The sequence below is a fragment of the Lepisma saccharinum genome, chromosome 4, assembly GCF_977018435.1.
Source record: "Lepisma saccharinum chromosome 4, izLepSacc3.1, whole genome shotgun sequence".
Taxonomy (NCBI): domain Eukaryota; kingdom Metazoa; phylum Arthropoda; class Insecta; order Zygentoma; family Lepismatidae; genus Lepisma; species Lepisma saccharinum.
Window position 1 is genome coordinate 44,412,001 of NC_139232.1, and position 22,292 is coordinate 44,434,292.

The 22,292-nt window shown below is 40.7% G+C and overlaps 1 protein-coding gene across 2 annotated transcripts in view; it reads right to left on the reverse strand.

The window, feature by feature from the left end:
* if (integrin subunit alpha inflated) overlaps positions 1-22,292 on the reverse strand; it is a 198,509-nt gene that overhangs the window by 111,681 nt on the left and 64,536 nt on the right. The window lies entirely within an intron of this gene.

Consider the following 22,292-nt stretch of genomic DNA (forward strand, 5'->3'; position numbering starts at 1 on the left):
AGCAAGAGCAATAGAAAATCTCTAGTGACGTTACTTTTATTCATGAGCAAAAATGGAAAAAGGATAATAACTGTCCGCTCTTGTTCTGCAGTAATTCCTAACAGCTGCCCCCTTTTTTTAAAAAAGAAATAAATACATGCCTCCACCCAGGGAAGATATAGGAAGAGCATAACGAGGGAGCATTAGGTGTGTTTTACGGCACCAGTTTCTCCCATCTTTCCCCCTGTTTCTTCAACAGATCACTTTCCCATCTTCTTTATTGCTCGGAGGAGTTGAAAAGGAACAATGCTCTTTTATCCTTTCCCGGTAGAAAAGGGAAACACAACCGCCCTGGAAGATGCTCCCGAAGCAACAATTTACATCCAAAATAATCCCCCACGCGCTTCGAAAGGCAAGATCCCGCACTAGATTCTGAATATATAGGCCTTCCGGCTGCTGGTTTTATTTTTACAATGCTGCCGTTGAGTTTCTTCAACGTTCCTGGAGGCCCCACTGAGCGAACGTCCAGGGTAGAATTTCTCTCCGCGATTCGGAATCATTTTAATAGGTTGGTGGAACAAAAAACGTGTACCCCTTCCCCCTTAAGTATACATGCATACAAAAGATAATCCGTCTCTTATTGAGTATTCCGATTAGAAGGGACAATAAATTTCCTGTTTTTGTGGTGACACGGTTTGCGATCTGCAATAGATCTTCCGCGCTAGTTGTTTTTTTTGTGCCGAGTGTAACGGAGGGAAGAAGTATTCCAGGATTCCAGAGATAAAACTGGAAGGAGAGGTCCTGTCCTTCAAGATAACCTTCAGCTAGAGAATACTCCAGCCCATTGTATGCAAATGTATTCCTTTACTTATGGGACGCATCCAGGGAAACAGAGCTCTTCTTGGTTTAACCTTATGGCAGAAACCTAACTATGATGATATAGTGCGATCCTTAACTGTTCACATGTTTCATATCTAACCTTTGGTAGGAAGGCATATGTTGTTTTTCCAACTCCTTGCTGACATACGGAAAGTAAAGAACGGAGAAATGATTTTGGACTTTCTTAGTGTTTTTGTGTACATCAACTCGATCAACTGCTAGTGAAGACATCAGCGTAGCGCGCTACGACGTCGTGGGTCCTGGTTCACGTAGATTTGTGTGTTCGCCATGTCGAACATTTGATTGATTGATTGATTTAGCTTATTTTACTTTGCTTTTCTGCCACTTTTGGCTAATCGTGAAGATGGGGATGAGTGTTGACATGATGAAATTGATGAATAGACAATCGCAAAGCACATGCCGGGATTCGAACCTGGGACGGCTGGCGTGAAATGTTTCATATTGTTTAGGTCATAGATTAACATTTCATATTTTAAATATATCAATAGTGTTTCCTGTTTACAGCCGGATAGGACTCATGACTTATCCTGGATTCGAAACAAGTTCTTGCTTCACAAGTAGCCACACAGGCTTTTCCAAAACCAGAGGGCCTCTCCCATGGCGCAGTGGTAGCGTCATTGCCTTGTAATCAAGGGGTCTCGGGTTCGATACCCGGTGGAGGCACAAGTGGTTCGGATTCCACTTTAAACTGTAGGTCCAGTCCCGATTAGCCTTACTGTGCATAAAGTGGACTTAAAACACCAACTCAAAGCAAACCAACTTTTCCAAAACCAGACAAAAACATGCTGAACTCCAAGGGTATCATGGTCAGCGAAGATCTACCCGGTAGAAAAAAAAATAACACGCAGCTGGGAAATCTTTTTTTACTTCTGCTGGTCGTGGTAATGAAGTTTAGAATTCCCTTAAGTGCTTTCGGCTCTGCTACATTGACAGCGCAAACAAGCGTTGCAACAGCATTCGGTGGGGCGGCTGAATCCCACAGAGGTTCGAAGCGCGTTAAAGGAAGCAGACCTACATGGTGGAATTAGTGGGAAGACTGTCATACACAGGCACGGAAGGCACGTTTCAGAAATAGCCTTGATATTCTGAATATTTATTCAGCGTCATTTGTCACCTGTTACTTCCCTTCATGAGGTTAAAATTCCTTCTAAGAGTTATCAAAAAAAAAAAAAAGTCGAAGAATGCTCAGGTATCCTCAAATGTTTTGTTTTACATAGCTATCTTGTATATTTGTGCTAATTTGCAATGATGAAGATAAATGATGATTGGATGAAATGGATGAAGAGTCTTGTGAGCTTTTGATGATTGGATGAAATTGATGAAGAGTCTTGTGAGCTTTTGTTTTCTAAGTCCACTTTATGCACAGAATGGCTAATGGGGACTGGACCTACAGTTTTTAGTGAGATCCGAACTACTGTGCCTCCATCGGGTATCGAACCAGAGGCTCCTCGACTACAAGGCGACGACGTTACCACTACACCATCGTCGAGGCCCCGAAACTGATGAAGAGACACACCAATAGACATCCATGTCTATACCAAAAATTGAAATCTCGCTTACGAAATTTCGGGTCAAATCATCAACATGCTCGGTCACCGAAATTTTGGTTTGTGGGAATATTTGAACCTGCAAAGTAGTTGAATGGGGAGTGGATAAGCTAAAGACCGAACGATGAAAGAACCTACCCCAAGCTATTAGTCTCCAGATGTGGGAGCCTCGAAGTTCAAAAGTGGTGTTGCCACACGCCTGGTTTTTGTCCAGTAAATTACAACTTCTGCTGTCAACATGAACACACCTTGAACCCCGAACTGTTGCTCCGAGGCATTAGTTCGGCAATCCAGTACACCACAAGAATTTCCAGTCACCATGACAGCTGGACACTGACTGGTTCAAGGGTTCATGTGACCCTCCGTGCGTTTAGACGCCAAAAGACAAAAATCGAATTCCAAGTTGGTTCTTTCATCGCGCGGACTTTTGTAATAAAGTTCAAAATCTATATTTATGCCCAGGAGGGATGCAAGAAGGGGCAGAGGGAGGTACCAAAAATTCTCGGAAATTCGAATGTCGTAATAATGATGCCGTTATATATTTCTCGTCTAAAAGTTGGGAGGGACGGGCAATTGGAGCGACGCTAATTTTCGGGGGTAGACGTGCCCACCCACTGCCCATGCCCTAATAATCTAACCAATTGAGAAAACTTAGTTTGGTACGTCGTACATCACTGACGTAAAGGGGAAAATGCCTTCACTATTTTCTGAAAGTATAAGTGAGGCACGGAAGTTAATTGAAGCCATAGACTACTAATAGAAAGAGAATGATTAGATCCAGTTTGATGTATATAATTAAAAAAAAATGAACTGCTAATGCCCCCACTCGAAATACAAGCCGGGAACTCTTGATATATAACTTGTAAGCCTGAAGTCGAGAACCCTGGGCAGTGATAGGCGAATATATCGTTGCTGAGACGTTGGATCTAGAAACCCGAGACATCCTGATCCCATAATCCCCATGAGGAATTGCCACGACAACGTTTCTGACAACGAACCTACCGTAATTTGCCACGCACCAAGATTTGGTAGCAATCAATCAGGTGTGCCACACTGCCAAACCTAGTGGCCAAGTGGAGTGAAGCCAGGAGCAAGCAGGATGTTGGCTGGACTTGGTTACTTCCGAGACTAGGAGACACGTGGGCGGAGGAGGAAGATAAAAAAGAAAAAGGAAGGAAACGGACTTTTGTCCCTGACTGAGTGATGAACCGGGATGAGTAAAACAAATGACGAAAACAGCTCGCGGGGACGAATCCTAAAAAGGAGGAGTCGGCGGATGTAAAACAAGAAAGCATCGCAGTCGCGCTGCGCGCCAAGATTCAGAACTTCTTTCATTGTGTTCCGCAGATCCATATCAAATTTCCACTAAAAGATTTTGTCTCAGACGTGGTGCAAAAGCAAGATAAATTTGGAGCTAACAAGAATGACGTTGCCGCCACACTAGCCCAATTAGAACGGAAGAATTAGTTTTAGAAATTCGTGTGCAAAATTTTGAATGAGTTTAATAAATTTTAAGACTTGATTACATTTTCCAGTTGCTCTGATGTCACCTCACCTCCACTGGAGGGATCTTTTTTACCTTTATTTGTATTTTCAAGGTAGTTTTTACAAAATCACCCAGTGATCTTACAAAAACAAGTGAGCTTAATTGAGACACTCGAAGGTCAACCTCTACATTGTACACCCTGGACTCTGCAATCGTGCAGACAAACGAGGTTCTTGAGCCTGGATCTACAGCCAGTACAATTCTCTGTGGAGTTTCTGTTCTGTCCGCTTGAGATTCAAACGGCGACGAAGAATATATGCATATGCAGCTCCCATCTATTTTTAGGAATAAGCATGACAGGTGTGAAAGTCATTTTTTATAAGTAGGAGGACGTTCAACATCTGAAGAACAATCAAGTTTCATTTCTGTTTGTTTGTTCCTCATTTGAGTAGCAGCAGGGTCATGGTGTTGGCGATGCTCCCTTATTCGTTTTAGCATTATATACGTACATCCTTTTCCTTGCAAATATCTGAGAGGAAGAAATACGGACCCGCGTTAGAAATCAAGGAGTGGAATTGACAAACTACCTATTTCTTAAATGATACGAAGTAAAAATATTAAAATTCTCCCCACTCTGCTAGCCTAGATCGACTGCTGACTTGTTATCAAGTGGTCCCGGGTTCGATCCCGTACGGTTCGGGACTAAAACTTGATAACCCACACACCGTTCAAAATTGAGTTAACATTGGATTTAGTTGCTGCACATTCTCCACTTGATGTCCAATATTGAAGTTCCTTCAGCATCCGCTGATATCCAGAAAGACACGGGAACATCTAGGTAACTTATAAGCCACAATGCAATGGACGAACTTTAACCTTCGTCTTTCTCGGTTCCAGACTTTTGTGGGTTATCAAGTTTTGCTCCAGTGCAGTTCATTTCATTAAGTTTCTCGGATACCAATAAGCTGTAGGTCCCGATTAGCCTCTGTACATGTAGTGGACATGCAAATCAAACCAACTATCACTGTAATACGGTGCACAAAGCAGCATATTTGCGGAATGTTGTTGCTCGTAGGCCTAGCCCTACATGTTAATTAATTATATTTTTTTAGGTTAGGAAATAATTTCTACCGTACCATCATAGTAGCCCATTTTCATTCCAGCATGTGAACGCAAAGAGGATATTAAAGTTAGATGTATTTTCCAGTTTATGATCACCTAATAAATAAATTAAAGAAAGGAAACTCAAAATAAGGATCCTTCAGCAGCTGTTTGCAGTGGTTGAAACATTGAAAATTATAAACTTTGTGTTATTGTAATGTGCATACACCATCCACAGCTGGATGTGAAAGAACATTTTACAGTTCGCAGCAAATCAAATGTTTGTTGACTTCGTAATCAGATTGGTAACGAGAAGTTGAGTGCTCTATCTATTCTCTGCATTGAGAAAAAGTTTGCAAAATCTGTGTAGATAATTTGGGGCTGCCCCTCTAAAAAAACGTTGTAGTTTCTTTCTGTGATTCATTTTCTCATTTCAGCAAAAACGCTATCACACTCTTTACATAGAAATACCGTAGTTTTATATCTGAGAGTGAGTGTAGTTTATATGATACGTTTTACGTTCATATGAGTAGTAAATCTCTGATATTATTCCACTAAATAATGGCTTAGGAAAGGAGCTATTCGCCCACAATAGAATTATGGTATTTTAATTGGCATAAAAGATTCGTGATTAAAAGTTATTTTATATGATGAAACAGAATGCATTTTACATAGTGTGTCTGACTGTGAAATATGTCAATGGCAAAATTATACAGTAGTAAAATGTTAGGTAAATACCTTTCAACCGGCATTAGTTAACACAGGCATAACTTGGCGGGGACAAGGGTAGCACTTTCCTCGCAAAATTTTCAGATGTTAAAATTTACAAGGGTATATTTTTGTTAACCTCCTGGAACATGAGGAACAAAAAATAAATAATGATTTTTATGATTTCTCAAATGTAACATTTATTTAGTGGAATATTCCTGGACGTTATTTTTATGAGATGGAAAACTTTTCGATTCTAGCCCCCCCCCCTCCCAAGTTAGGCGAAGTTAGTTAGCTTCCCCCAGAATTAGAGGCGGAAATGTGTAGCCCCCCACTTATATAAGGCTGGCCTCTTTGATTACGCCATACACTTGTCACTGGAACATTCTTACTTGAATTAGTGTCATTTGCAGCACGTGGTTTTGCAGCCACATTTTCACGTATTTCTGAGGCTTAAACTGATCAACTGGTGAGCCTTCTCAACATTAAGTTTCCGGTCACGTGGATGCTAAACCTCACATACAAACAATTTAGTCGCAGACATGGTTAGGTGGAAGATTGATTTGCTTTATTTTACTTCGCTTCTTGTGCCACTTTTGACTAATTTGCGAAGATGGGGATGAGTGATGATGTGATGAAATTGATGAATGAACACTCACAAACATCGATGCCCAGGCCAGGATTCGAATCTGGGACCCCTGGCGTCGTAGCGCGATGTGTTAACCACTCCGCCACGGGGCCGGCTGGTTAGGTGGAAGAAAAGGCTTCACTGCTTTAACTTCACCATTAAAATAAGGTGAAATAAATAAATGTTCAATATGATTGCGAAACTGGGGATACAAACAAATTTGCACAGCTATAAAAGGTGCACCGAAATGATGCAGATAATACGCCACTGGATTGGAGGAGGTGGCAATAATATATCACCACCGTCTGTTCTGTGAATGTTAGCCTTACTTTGTTACAAAATAAATGTTAAGATGGAAAGGGTTAAATACGAAACACTGATTCGTTCGTTCGTGTAAATAATGTCTGACCTTTCATCTGTTCGAATGGCTGACACCTACTTATGGATTCCATGAATTGTTCTTCCCTCAACGCCCGGCCTCAGCCAGACCCACGCGCGGTCTCTTGCGTGATATCACTAGGTAACAAATTGCCCATGATCTCACGTATTACATGCAATAACCACCAGCTTCCTTCGATTGCAATTGCTATTTCCTCCGCCTTACAGCACGTATGTTTCGTAACACATAATGTGGTCAACACCGGATGGAAGAATCATCAAAGGCTAAACGGTCGTGGATGAAGTGTGATGTTGTAGGAACACTACACACAATATTTGCAATAAGAAATATAACATGTAAAGTTCACGAATATCTAGAGATGCACGGGTTTAGAATATATTCTTTTAGGATGTTTTACTTGTTCTGATAATTTCTGGAAGGTATTTCAAGTTTTGCTGATCTCCAGGGTGGCCACAAAGCTCCGTTACCGCTATGAAAATATTTTTATTTCCGTTTTAAATCACACAAACAAAACCATGGCTGGTACTTCTAGTCTTTGGGTGCATGAAAGGAATTAAACAGGAAAGCGCATTGAAGAAGTGTGTAATTGTTTTCTGTTGTCTTTTCAACGAGATCATCCTCCAAAATAAGCAGCCATACAGTGTATTTGTGACAGTAAAGTAATCGAAAGTGAACAAATACGAGTATGAAGTTGGGCAATTTGAAGAATCGTGAATTATTACCGTAAAACGATATCTACGTATATTCTTCATCACCCAGTTAATGTATGCCTTCCGGTAAACAGTCGTTACCTATCAACATCCCAGTATCTGATGGAGATAAAATGATGAAGTTTAGTGGACTGACATATCTATGTAGAGTTGCTCTACTGTGATACAAATAATCTTGATCAGCACAACTGTTTGCCTATGAAAGCCGCACAATCGAAAGCGAAGAATCGACATGCCATGAACCTTCGATATGTGAACTTCAAAGAAAGATACCAACATATAATTTGATACATCGAATAACAACTTCATTCTGCAAGGTTCTCAAAGTGAACTCGATTTTATAATTAATAAAGCATATTTCAGCATATTTGTGATGATTCAAAAATTGAAAATTGGTAGACTGATTGAATTAGGTTATTTTACGTCGCTTCTGGCTTCTCTGGCACTTTTCACTAATCGCGATGATGAGAATGAGTGATGATATGATGGAATTGATGAAGGAACACTCACAAAGAACACTCATGCCCAGACAAGCATTCGAGCTCGGGACCCCTGGCGTCGTTTAGCGCTCTGTTAGCCCCTCTGCTCAAATATTGAAAATTAAATCAATTTGTAATGTAAATAATGATCACAAATCTTGCGACAGAAGAAATTTATGCTCTGAGCAGGAAGATGAACTAAATTATGTGAAGAAGGGAGATAAGACTGTTTCCAGTACTTAATGTCATAGGACGGAATTCAGTAAGCTAAAAACTGAGTACTACTTTACTTGCCTTTACTTGCACTGCAACCAGTTCATAATTATAGTGACACCAAGAATACATATAATTAATTAAATTTGCTATCCCTGGATTTGTCCATGAAAAAGAAAGGGGTGGAGAAGTAGCGTGCCATTCTAGAGGTCTGCAATGAAATGAAAGCTGGACGGCCATGACTAAAGCAATCACAGAGCAGCTGGAAACGGATCCTGGTCGCTGAACATATTTTAAAAATACTCCTGCAAAATCCCTTAACGAGCGTACCCCGTTAATAAGCAAAAGTCGGATAGAGGAGAGAGAGAGAGAAGGAGTTGACTTCAGCCGTCCGAAGTTTCCACGGCGTTTGCGCGCTACGTTCTCGGGTCACGCATGAAAATAAACGTCGGGAGTAAAATTAGAGTCGAAGTCAGAAGGGATATCCCAGCTGGTCGTCCCTCTCCCCCCGCAGGAAACGCCAGCCCTTGGCTCGAATCCAGATGCGAGGTCTACCACCTCGACTTGTCCTTAATCCAAATATTACTCATCAGGTGCTTAGTTCTTATGCTCCACCCGCGCTTCGAGTTTAACACAGGCATCTGTCATTATTTTGCCAAGTACACTACTACTAACGGAAGAAAGTTTCTGCGTGCAATGCATTTCATCTAGTAATAGGCTCATAACGGCAAAATTCAAGTCATTCTTATCGTATTTCGGCCTTGTCCCTGCATGTACCTCCACAAATGGCCGATATCGAGAATATGTGTGGGGCACTACCTCCACAACCTCCTTCATGGGACGGTGCATTGTGCACAGGAAACTCAAGCGTTTGAGATGCGGATTTCGCGGAGATTAAGGTGAGTAAGTACTTGAAAGAATTAAGGAAAATATATTTTAAACGTAACAGATAGAAGGTCTCAAAGATCTGTCGCTCCACGGAGTTCAGGACTGTATATAGAAGACAAAACTGGACAGGGCCTGTTTTAAGAGAGAAGAAAGACATGCCGAGAATGGCAAGAAGAGAAGGAAGGAAGAAAATTGTTGGACGATTCGCTAAGTAGAGAGGAACCCTGAGTTATGAAGATGAAAGATATGAATAGAAGAGAAGGCAGGAAGGGACTTATAATCAGATTATAACATTATGATAATAGATGAAGCCAGGAGTCTTATAGGATAGAATGTCCGGTTAACTAAGTTTGTTCTCACGTTTATACATTTCATCAATTGACCAATGTACTTCAACCTAGATGAGCTCATCAAAGCTACCTGTTTCACTTTGCTTCTTCTGGCTCATGTGGTAAAGCATATCCTCGACACTTTTCATTCCATCGAAGGATTCAAACCACAAGGTGTATACTACTACAGAGAAAAGTGTCAAATTTATTTGGTAACGTACTGATTATTAGCGTACAAATATTTCAATACATGTGGTTAGCTGTTCTTATTTGTTAATTTATCTTTGTTTTAATTTTCAAGTTGTTCTTCGCTGTCGTCCTGGGATGGAGAAGGTGAAGTAAAAGATTATAAAATGCTCCAAAAAATTCTAAGTACACTTTATTTTACACGGTTGCTTCTCGGTAATTTCTACACTACTTCACTCGTTTGTCTGAGGTGATTAGATTAGGCCTTGGCAGATTATTAAATTACACTTTTGAGCAATAAAGTCCTCTAGGGATAATTTAAACTTCATATTAATATATACGCACTCTTCATTTACAGCTCCCCTTTACAAGTAGATCTTCCCATGAAAATTAATTTGCGATACTCTAATTCGTGAATTCTAAAGGCCTTGTAATGAATTGCGTTTGCTTTACGCCACTGAGCCGACTTGAGCGATAACTCACGGACTGAACAGGGATCATCGATGGGAAGTAAACGGAATTTACTAAATTGATCTCTATATTCCTTTCCCGGATTCTCTGGAGTAAGAGAACGTGAACGCGTTCTGTGCGCATGTTGAAGGGTGTGCGCCTCGTCCAATGAACTCGAGGAGGGGAGGGGCATCCACGGGAGGGGGCTCATTCGCGGTCCAGTAGTTCCGTAGTAAACATGTCAGCTCGCAAGTCTATGGGAACTCTGCATTCAGGAGAGCAGAATTTATAGTTTTGAATGTGTTCATAGTTTTGAATGTGTTCGAGAACAACTTGCTTGAAAAGTTTAAAACACATGGCTTTGTTTTCTTTACAAATGTTTAAAACAAAGTGTTTGAAACATGTTTTTCATACTTGTTTAAAACTCATTTTTAACATGATGTTTCATAGTTTGTGGTTATTTGCATGTTTTTTGAAAATGTATGTTTAAATTTGTTTTAATTTTTTTTCTGTTCTTCGTAGCATCAAAAGACAAATAAACGTGCAATATTATTTGTTATTTGTGTAAAACAATACACTGGCCATTGTTAAGAATAAAAGAAGAAATTGGCAGCAGAAAGAGTTATACTTTACGGCCGTTACACCGCGCAGCACTTCGTTGCTTTCATCCCGCACCCTTCTCCACCTAGTCTGGCCCCGCCCACAAGCTTTCCCCTCTGCGCGTCGCTACTCCAGAGAATCCGGAAAAGCAGTATAGACTCTTCGAGAAACCTAGTCAGGTTAAATCTCTGCTCCAGTTCCCTAATAGCTGGTCAATTGTAAGCTGCGGTTTCCCCCATCCGTTTTTTCTTTTCTTTTAACGCCATGGCTGATGGCCGATATACCCTTTCAATGGCAATTTCTCCTCGCAGACAAGGGAACATTGGGAAAATTTTCTCCTGAACCATCGAGAAAATAGTGTACAAAGGTTGCGAGTTAAAAAAGGAATACGTAGAAAGAACACACAATTATAATCTTAAAGCTACAACTATACATTAGAATTTCCACATACACATGATAAATTTTAAATATGAAAATGCATCTCAATTGATCGGAAAGATACGTAATAGAAGTCAAAACATGGACTTCTTGGACACTTTGTGTCCTATTCTTTGCTTGTAGTGAGATAGTAACCCTTGATATTATCTGTATGAACTAGGGATGGCAAAATCCAGATATTGGACAATCTGATAAAAAAGTAAAAAAAATAAAAGTAAAGTGCTCCCCTGTGCTTTACACCTTGAAGGCGTATAGGACATGTGGAGTTAGGGCCCCATACGTTCTTGATCAGCGCCGAAGGTAGGGGTGATGTGATCAGCATCACGCCCCTGGCCGCCTTTACCCCCCCCTCCCAGAGTTTCCTCCAGGTACCCACTTTATACGACTCTGGGTGGACGCTGGAGCCGCTTGAACAGGTGGAAAAAATCCCGGTTCTCCCCCGCCGGGATCGAACCCGGGTCTCTCGCATGGTAATCAGACGCCATAACGACTTCTTTTTTTAATGAAACACACCTATACGGTAGAATCCCCCGTGATTCATCTCTTTCTCAACTTTCACGTTATTATTTTTTACTATATTCTCGGTTTTCTCATTACGGACAAAGACAAAAACCCATGTCCTAGCCGGGATTCGAACCCGGAACCCCTGGCTTCGTAGCGTGCCGTGCTGAGCACTCCGCCACGGAGGCCGACAACGGCCGAATTATCCTGACAGTTTTATCGTTTATTCCTCTTACGGGCTATCCACATATTCTTCATTAAATATGTTCTATCTATCCCAATCATCCGTTGCATCCGAAACGGATATCGGCTAATTTGAAAAATTCGGGGCCCCCAAATTAAATTCCGGCTACGGGCCTGGTGAGAGTGGCTGATATTTTTTATGGTGGGCTCAGAAATTTGGATTTCATCGTCAAGTTGGTGTACCCAAGAACTGCTGTATTGCTGCTTCGCACGTTAACGTGGTTGCCGTGATTCTTCCATTCCAGAAAACAAGTAAAGCCTGCGACTAGGCTAAAGATAGGGAGAGGAGATGGAAGAGGAATCGAGAGCCTCAGACGCTAATGACAAAGGCAGACGACGAAAGCGGGCTGCGACTCTTGCGAGTGCGGGGCCATCGCCAACTCCGGGTAGAAAAAAGGTAACGAGCGTTGTTAGTTCGTCTTTCAACCTATTTCCACGACGTGAGGGGGGCGCGTGAAGAAGAGACCCTAAGATCTCATTTAGATCCCCAAAACAACAGAGGGAGACCCTCCAAATAACTAAACTTGGTGATAAGTTAATTGAAACTATGTTCTAGGGCAACGAAATTGCTCCAAAAACCAAAGAAAACTAATTAGTCGAAGCGAAAAGTTGCGACAAAAAGGCAAATATTTTACATTTTATCACACTTTTCCCCCAACGCTTCGCAATTTTCCTCGTATGTGATACAGAAGAGAGACACATGGATGCTCCAGGCGTCTAAAAATTACCCTTCGAATCGTCAAGCACAGTTCCACCACCACCTGGTACAGCGGAGTTGTAAATACTGAGCAACTAAGCTGTAGAAAAGGATGCATCACTAGGGATACTTACTAACGCAACTCCAAACAACGCAAAGTGATTGCATATCTACGAATTGATTTATTGATGTGGCTATTTTACTTCGTTTATGTGCAGCTTTTGTAACCGTGAAGATGAAATCTATGATGGGGCACTCACAAAGAACGTCCATGCCCAGGCAGAGATTCCAAGCCAGAACACCTGGCGTAGTAGCTTGCTGTTCAAATGTACGTTCGAATTCATAGTTCCAAGACGGGGTGTCCGATAATTTCGGTCTCGTTCGATTGATTGATTAAGTTGGTGTTTTAAGTCCACTTTATGCACAGTAAGACTAATCGGGACTGGACCTACAGATTAAAGTGGGATCCGATCCGAACCACTATGTGCCTCCACCAGGTATCGAACCCGGGACCCCTCGATTACAAGGCGACGACGCTACCACTGCCCCAACGGGGAGGCCGCAGTATCGTTCAAGTCATTGGTATCTATACTATGCGACTTCTCAGATTCCAAACGCACATCTACTAGAATACTTATAGGTATGTTGCTTGTAGTAGTTACAAAGTCCATTAGTGACAATTCCAAGCCCCTGCTGCTTGGTTGTATATATTCAGGATAAAATTCTGTGTTGCGAGGGTTCATAGTGTCAAAATCGGGAGCCAAAGAGAAAAAAATATTAAGAAAAGCTATTTGCCTCAATGATCTATGTACGCTGTCAAAGTTTGTGCGGTGGGGGGGGGGGGGGCGAATGTGCTATTTTTCTGGACGAGAACGAGACGTATTTACAACTCGAAGTGGGCCAACACTGAAGTAGAATACTGCCCATATGCTATAGCTCTTCTCCTGAAGCAATGATTTACTTAGTATATTGGAGCCCTTCAGTGAAACATGATTTTATTAAGAATTTTCAATTATGGTAGGTCTCGAAGTTTTAAGTAAGTATAAATTTAAATTTAAGGCGTGTGAATAAATTACTGTACACAAAATCTAATCGGGTAGTTCGTACCTTTTTTAATTAGTAAGATGTCCATTATAGAAACGAGAGAAATTGAGGAGTTATGAAACAGTGGGTCGAGGCAGCCCTGACGTTCTAATGGTATAAGGGCTACAGAAAGAAGAAATTCGTATTTAGGGGTGGGGTGGCAGTGTAAGGAAACCATAAATTGGGCCTTTGTAAGAACTTGTAGGGATGTGTTGAGAAGATTTTTGAAGGTGTGGATAAATCACTGACTGTATATGAACGTGCTGTGCGCTCTGGTCAAATATATGCCAAAGTTTTGTAAAAACAAGTAATTCAGTATGATTTGATTTAGTTTATTTTACTTCGCGTTTTGTGCCTCTTGGCTAATTTGCGAAGATGGGGATGAGTGATGAAATGATGAAATTGATGAATGGACATTCACAAACAACCAAGCCCGACCGGGATTCGAACCCGGGACCCTTGGCGTCGCAGCGCGATGTGCTAACCACTCGGCCACAGGGTCGGGCAAATTCAGTATGACTAAAAATTGGTACTTCGATAGGTAAAATAATAGTTTGACATTGAACGCACCTAGTTTTGTAATTAAATATGATGAACGTTGCACCTGGCACAACTGAAATGAAAAGAAACAAAAGTTTCATCCAGCAAGAGATGAATGGGTCATATAGGCCTCGATTGTAGAATTCGTTAAAAAACAAACAAAAAAAAAGAATAAAACATTAGTACTTTAAAAATAAAATACCTGGACACACTTGTGAAGCCAGAGTTCCTCATCCAGGTTTTTAATTCTAAAATAATCTAATACATACATATTTGCTTATGTGTAAGTTGGAAAGTATCGTGGAACAGTGTTAGATGAAGGTGTGGTCAGTACTACACTCCAACAGTTCTCCACAGCAACGTCACTGTTTCCTTACAATTTTGTGTGGGCTCAGAGAGTCGATTGAACGAGGCTCCTTGTCCTTACAATGCTGGCCCACGTAAATAAAAATGAAATCACTGGTAAGGAAAACGGAGTAGAGTCGGAGCATCAAAAGAGGAGCTCATGTGCATGAACTGTTTTGACGCTAAACAATACTGTGATGTCCAAATCTGTATTCTATAGCGGGTTCAATGCACCCATTCCCTCCGCTGCAGAAGCTACATTAACGACTGACGGAATCATTCCTCAGGTAGTCACGAGACAAGAAGTGACTCAGGGCCTTTGTTTTCTCTGTCTTATTCATCATGCACCACAAGAATGTGTCTTTTGTCCTGTCTCCTTAATTCTATTCTAAGGACTTGTCGGAGCGCTCGTGGTTTCTTGGTATGGCACAATGTTGCTAGAGGGAGGGAAATTTTCGTTTGGTGATGAAGCCACTTGCATTCAGGCACAGGAAACTTCGAACCCATTCCAGGTGAAGGTTTTCATAATCATGTTATACGATCGGGAAGATGCACTTCGAAAATCTGAGGATGTGAGTTATTTTGTTCAAAGGTCGCACATGTCCCAACGGGATGAAGATCATGAGTTGTGGAGAGGAAGAAGGAACATTATTATTATTATTAATTGACTGCACTATGCCGATCACTAAAACCCCTGAAATTAAAAAAAAAGACATGTACGAAGTCAATGAATGTTACGTATAAAGAGGAGCACCAGGGAAAGAGAGAAAAGCTAAGGTAAATGTAGAGAAGATACAGCGCCTTGAATACGTGTTCAAGGCGCTGTAGAGAAGAATATGAGGGAATTATACTCTTACACTCACTGGCGTACGCACGAGGGAGCTGTTGGTACTACAGGCCCTCCGACATTTTTAGAAAATGAAAATTCGGGCTTCCAGGTTCTCTTACTTTTAGAGTACTAAGGGTTTTTTTTTTTAAAAAAAAAGATTTCTTGATTTAGTGTTTTAAGTCCACTTTACGCACAGTAAGGCTAATCGGGACTGGACTTACAGTTTAAAGTGGGATCCGAACCACTACGTGCCTCCACCGGGAATCGAACCCGGGACCCCTTGACTACCACTGCGCCACGGGGAGGCCTTTTCTTTCCTATTATATCATGGTCTACATAACTCACTCATCTCTTGGTAGATGAGTATTTTGAGAAAACTTTGGCAGTAAAGAATTCGGAGAAAAGCAAGTGATCAATGCAAACTGTCCTTAAATTACCCCCCTTTCCCCGATAACCATTTTTGTCTTTGAACAACTTTAAAAACGAAGGTTAAAAATGGTAACTACGAAATATTTTGTAGAATGCAGGTATGTAATATTCACTTTAACGATACTAGTCTCCTCCGAAAGGAAACCTGCGTACGCTAGTGCTTGTACTTACAAAACTATATAATAATAATAGAACCAAACCGAGAGAGACAGGTTATAGTCAGAGATATAGCTGTGCTCTCGACGCGTAAAGAAATATGTTTGCGTAAATCTTGCACGCGAGTGAAGCAACCAATCAACTTCCTCTGACTGGTTATACTGTACAAATGGCGCGCTTTCTAATAAAGTAAAGCTCTGGAGGGAAAAAAGAATTATAATGAGGACTATAATGAGGAAAAAAATACGAATGTGTGCATGCTGCTTAGGAGAGAGGCTTAGTACATATGACTTTATAAAGGAGGCAATAATTCGTTGTGGGCAATCCTGAATGCCACTCCAAGCAACTTGGCTTCCAAGTTTTCGGCAGTGAACATGTGCTGGGTAATGGTGCGTTGTGCGAGCCAACCTTCCTCTGAGTTGCTGTTAACTTATGGGAACCGCCGCAGGTTACAAGAGAGACAAGTGGACTCTGATTTCCACGGAGGTCAAGCAAGACCAGAGCCTCGGTCATCGTACGAATTCACGCTGACCGTAAATGTTTCGCGTTCTTTCGCTTTGTGAACAAGACAATGTGCAATGAATAAAATGTGGACAGGTACAAGTCCGAGTCCAGGTTGGGTAAAATAATAATAACAACGGAACTGCCAGCAATTTTTTTCTCCGGACAGGTTGCTGGACAGCCTTGCCTTTGAACTTAATAGCTGAATGCGGCTTCATCAGCGATTCTCACGGATACAATCTCTGCACATGCATTGTTTTGCAGGGAAACTCAGTACACTCCGGAATATGCTAATGCACTGAGAGCCGAACATTCCAAACTCAGAGATTGATAGAAAAGCACTAAATTACTTCCCACACAACAGTAAAGACGGGGGGGGGGGGTGACATCTAGTTTATACTGAGAAAAAAATCCTTTCTTGACCGAAAGTGTTATAAATGTGTACTGATTTTCTCTAAAAATAAAATGTGTGCAGAAAGTGTTCAAAATCCCTAAACTCCTCCGATGTGTACTTAAAATGGTTTCCATCGGGTCGTACACATCTGATGCACTTTTAGTACGCTATCAGTACATATTTTGTACATATTACATAGAAGAAAGTGAACCGAAAGTGTTAAAAAAGTGTATCATTTTTTAGTGTCGAACTTAATTCGAAATCTATTTACACATTTGGGCTGATTCGATGCCGAGCGCACTGACTGGTCGCCTCATCACCTCTCCATCGAAGGTTTGGAGTTAGAATCCCATCCTAGGTATTGGTACTCTTTTCCAGGCGTATACCTCTATCAAATCAGCAGAAAAGCAATGTGAATGGAGAAAAGTACATAGCTTTTGAATTTGAATATATTCCTTTTGGGTGCGTCAGCACTGAAGCTATTTTGCACCCGTCACGCAATTCGAGGTCCAGCCCTTATCATAACAAAAATAAAAGCGTGTCTGAAAACTAAAATTTTCTTACCTTGGTTAAAAGCTGGGGCTAAAAAGGGCTCTCAGCACAAATAAGGACAAAACACAGGACGACACAGAATTATACTGGCCATGGGGCCAGTCTCCAGAGCTTCGTTAGTCTGCAGTCCAGGGTGTACTACGTGGAAGTGAGGTTGACAGGGCGCCGCGGCGCACACTTTGGGAACCACTGAGATAACACAATATCTTTAATCCTGATAAGAAAGTAAAATAAAATTAAGTACCACTGTATACTATTTCCAACGAAACATATGTAGGATTTCGGAGAAGGGCTTCAGCCCCCAGAGCCCACCCCCTCATTACGTGATAGTTGACACGAAGCACGAAGCTAATAAAAATAAGCTCTATAACATCACGTATGTGACTTGAAACTTATTGTCTATTCAGTTGAATGTGTTTTTATTTTACTACAACTTGGGTCAAATTTCTTTTCACCATATGGAATGTTCCGGTTAACCTGTTCTTCCTTATACTTCTATTTTTGGCTTTCTTCATCTTTTATAAAGAACTTGAAGAGGCAATAGAAATAGAAAGACAATGAAATTCTTGCCGTCTCATCTTTCAGCACCTGCGGCAATGACTCACCAGGGTTCCACTGACTGCCTTGCCTTTTAAAATAAGACACCAATGGTTCGTATTATGGGTTCCCATGGTATGCGTACCACCTGTCTGTCAGCATTTTGTGAGCGTCAGATGGGCTCTCAGGAAACAATAGTTTTTCTCCTCCGATTTGCTACCAATTCGTGTCGGTTGATAATACTTCCCCATTATATATCTCCCCCGCAATGTTCAGGTAGCCGGCTTCTTATTATCGCAACGGCTGAGTGATGAAGGGAATTACTCAAGCATCAAATGGATTTGTCCTACTCGAAGGTGAGATGCGTCTTGTTATACTCTCAGTTTCCAATTTGTTGAACATCTACCGTTCGACAGAGAAAATTCTGGAAAGTTTCGGCAGCAAGTCCACTGTGAAAGCAACTCTTTCTGGTGATATTATCACTTTATAATTTGGCTAACTACAGACATGGAAAATCCACATATAATTTCAATTTCAGGCTGTAATATCTATTGTTTGTAGAACTTGTGTCCCGATTTTCACTATACAAGAAAATCTGAATAAACCAGCCCATTTGTTTCATTGCAAATCAAGCAATATCCATCTGAACCACACGTTTATCTAATATTTTCAAAATGGAGAGGGATAGTTTCAATTTATTTTAGTGGATAAAGATCATATTTCGTTCAAAAATTACAATTTTACCGAGTATGTTGAGGGAAATTGTAGCGTGTTGTTAATCACAGATTTAAACCATGTAGGTGTAATTCTTCACCTATGCTCTGAAACCTATTTTCAGATAGTGTTACTCTTTTATTACCCATCAGTTCTCTTATACAGTAATTTCGTATCCTTATCATTTCGCCACAACATTTGCGAAACATAGATCTATTAATTAACCAAGAATGCCCGAGAAAGAGCGTAAAAAAAGATAAATACGTAACCAAGCGTAGATACGGAAACTGCAGTCAATTGTTTGAAGATGTTAGGAGAGTTTGAATAGTTTTTTTTATTGATATTAAAATAACAGAACCGATTTGTTAATGAACATGCTACGTACTAGGAATGCAACGAGTCCATACATTATAGAATGAACTTAGGAAGTTTGAATTAACACTATGAACGCTTAAACACACCCAATAAATCTAAAACAATTCCGAAACGGATTTGTTTATATGTGCTAATCATTTTGTATTCGTAAACGTTTAAAATTAAGTTAATTGACGTTTGGTGAGATGAGTATCGTATTTCTCTTCCCTGTTTTCCAAAAAAACAAAAAAAAAACTTAACTGTTATTTTGAGATCCAGATTCTCCAAACAGAGTCTTATATTTGGATGGCCTAAACCTACCTCTCCTTTGGCAACGTTTCCAGTGGTGAAAGCGTTGTAGATTATCAGATTAAAGACTGACAGTTTAAATCGTTTTACACGGAATCAAGGTAGAGCCGTTCTTAGTGAGTGGCTGAAGCTGAAAGGAAAAGAAGACGCCTTCTAAATGTGGTGCTACAGGGGAATGTTGGAGTTCAACTGGATAGACAGAGTAACAGATTCTTTGAGACGAGCACTTAGCAAGAGAAGCCAGTGGAAATCGATGGTGCAATGAAGATGCAGGATGGTAGTCCACGTCCTGAGCCATAAAGAAATTATGAAAATTGTAAATGACGGCAGAATAGAAGGAGAATGGCAAGCCCAGAATGGAACTCAAGATGTGAATTGCGAAAACTACAGAGAAATGAAGACATTAGCTGAAGACAGAAACAAAATGGTGAAACACATCGCAGTAAGAAGATGATAATATAAGCGGTTTTCACAGGCCTCTTTTGTAAATATGAAGGTACGGAAAAAAGAAGAGAAGATATGCTTGTATGAAGTGAGCAGGGGAATTATGGGGGAGTAAAATATTCAATGGGAAAAAACGTGTTTGAACAAGCCTCACGGCCAGGTCAGTGGTAAAAGAAGATAAGCGACAAGCAGTATTGACTATTTGGTTTAGATGTTAACATAGTGTTAATTATAAATGTGTGCTTAATTATCGGCAGCAAGTTTCATTGTAGCAGTTTTGACGGCCATGTATTCCGTAGTTCGTACAAAAATTGACCAACCTTGGATAAAGTGAAGTTAGCACTAACATTCCATGTGATAATACAAAAAGCATGTTCTCACATTTCCAAACTCTCGAAACGAAGAGGATGCTGCCTCATCTCAAGGTGTATTGACATAATAAAAAATAGTTGCATTGCGTTAGTATAGCTACGGTAATTTAATTTAACTCATATATTTGAGCATAGATCCATATCTAATATACAGATCAATTCAAATTCGTACAAACCTTACACTGATCACAAATAACACGTAAATGCAACAAATTGTGAAATGAATAATATGTTGTTTTTTTTTAAAAAAGACATTTCTTCTGGAGGATAAACTTCTTTAAAAAGTGAAGTTTTGAATTACATATTTTGGTTGATTGACTGATTTACTTTATTTAACTTTGTTTTTCTGGAAATTTTGGCTAATCGCGAAGATGTGGATGAATGGTGATAACATGAAAAAGATGAAAGGACAATCACAAACATATGTGACAATACACAACAACATCCCATAGAGGAATATATTGGGCATGGATCCAGACACCAGAACCTCGTTAGTCTGCAGAATGCAGTTCAGGTTGCACTACGTGTAAGTGTGCTTGGCATTTGGGTGTCTTCGAAAACGATCAGCCCTACATATTTTGAGTACTTTGTAATTGCATTTCTTACTGTCCACGTCATTGTATTGGCTCTTTGGCTAATCACGACAGTGAGCAAGAGGCACTTACAAAGACACCCATGACAGACACCCAGACTTGAACCCAGAATCATTTCAATGCCGAGTACGTGAGTCGATCAGCCAACGCACTCGGTCACCGAACGGGAAGCTACTGATGATATCGAAGTTCCGCATAGCCCATTGCTATTTTCAATCCTTTAAATCTTGCATCCTGTGAGCTTGAGAGGAATGTATAATGTATTTATACTGCTTATGTTATAGTGAGTAATTTCTGCCTTGACAATGATTTTGATTAAATTCTACAGTGTAAAAAGTTAACTGGATAAATGATAGCCTAAGGCCATCAGTTTCAGCTATCACCTAACTACCGTAAATGTGACACTAAAACGGCTATTACATAGTTAGGCTAACTAAAGTAATTTTCAATTATTCCATTTTTTTAAAAAAAAAAACATATTAAATGTTGTGCACAAATGCAATATAATCGTTATCTATCTTCTTGCACGGGGAAATATTAAATTTCAATTTGAAAGTTTTCTTTAGTATTGAAGAGATTAAGTTCACATGTTTACATACAACCGCAGCAGAGAGAGGTGACGACACGAATACGCCTGCGTTCACGAAAAAAACGCTTTCTTCTCGTTTTTCTAAATTAACATTTAGGTTGTTAAATTTTATTGGTAGAATTTTACGTTAATACGGCATAGAACCTCGATTCACACAAAACAAATGGAATGAATGTGGTGACATGCAATTTGAGTACACTTAAAAATCTTTTAACTTAGCAGTACTAGGATATTGTATATTTTTACTATGCTAACTAGAAAACAATCCTAATACAGTTTTCTTCATGGATGCAGATGTGGAAAATAATGAATTTATCAAGCTATACCAAAAGATTCATAACATAACCCACAGCGCTACAGCCCTTGAAGGGCCTTGGCTTATACCGCGTTTGGTAGAACCTGTCCCGTTTCCCGCGCTAGGGAGCGCTCGACAGTTTCGGTGCCAATGAGAAACGAGGAAAAAAATCGTCTGCTGGGCAGCGAGGAGCGAATGGAAGCCAGAAGAGAGGCGCTTACGTAGGCGCTGTTCTGACGTTGCGTATTTTAATTGGCTGCCTGGCTTTGACTTTCCCCAGCACGGAGAGAAGCCAGCGATCGCCTAGCGCGGGAACCGGGACAGGTTGTAACAAACGCGGTATACCTACCGACTGCTGGTCTCCCTCCCACACTGTTCCTCCGTCACCTATTATCGCGTGGAGATCTTAGACCAGTATTGGGGTGACGGGTGATCAGCCCGACGAACCCCCAGCCGTTGTTATAGGTCTTCTCGACCGGGTTACGCTCACTCACTCGGAGCTTCCCAATTTCCTCGAATGGTGGGTTGCCACCGGCCCTATACGTAGGCCGAATAAATTCCGACCAGAGCCGGATTCGAACCTACGCCGTCCCGCAGCGAACGATCTCAAGACGAGTGAACGCCTTAACCCGCTCGACTACGGAGGAGGACACCAAAAGAATAATCAAGCGATTTTTAAGTTGGATGGCGTGAATATTTTCAAGAACCGCTACATTAACTTCAAAAGACATCTACTACTGTATGGGAGAAGACAACATTTATGGCAACACGGAC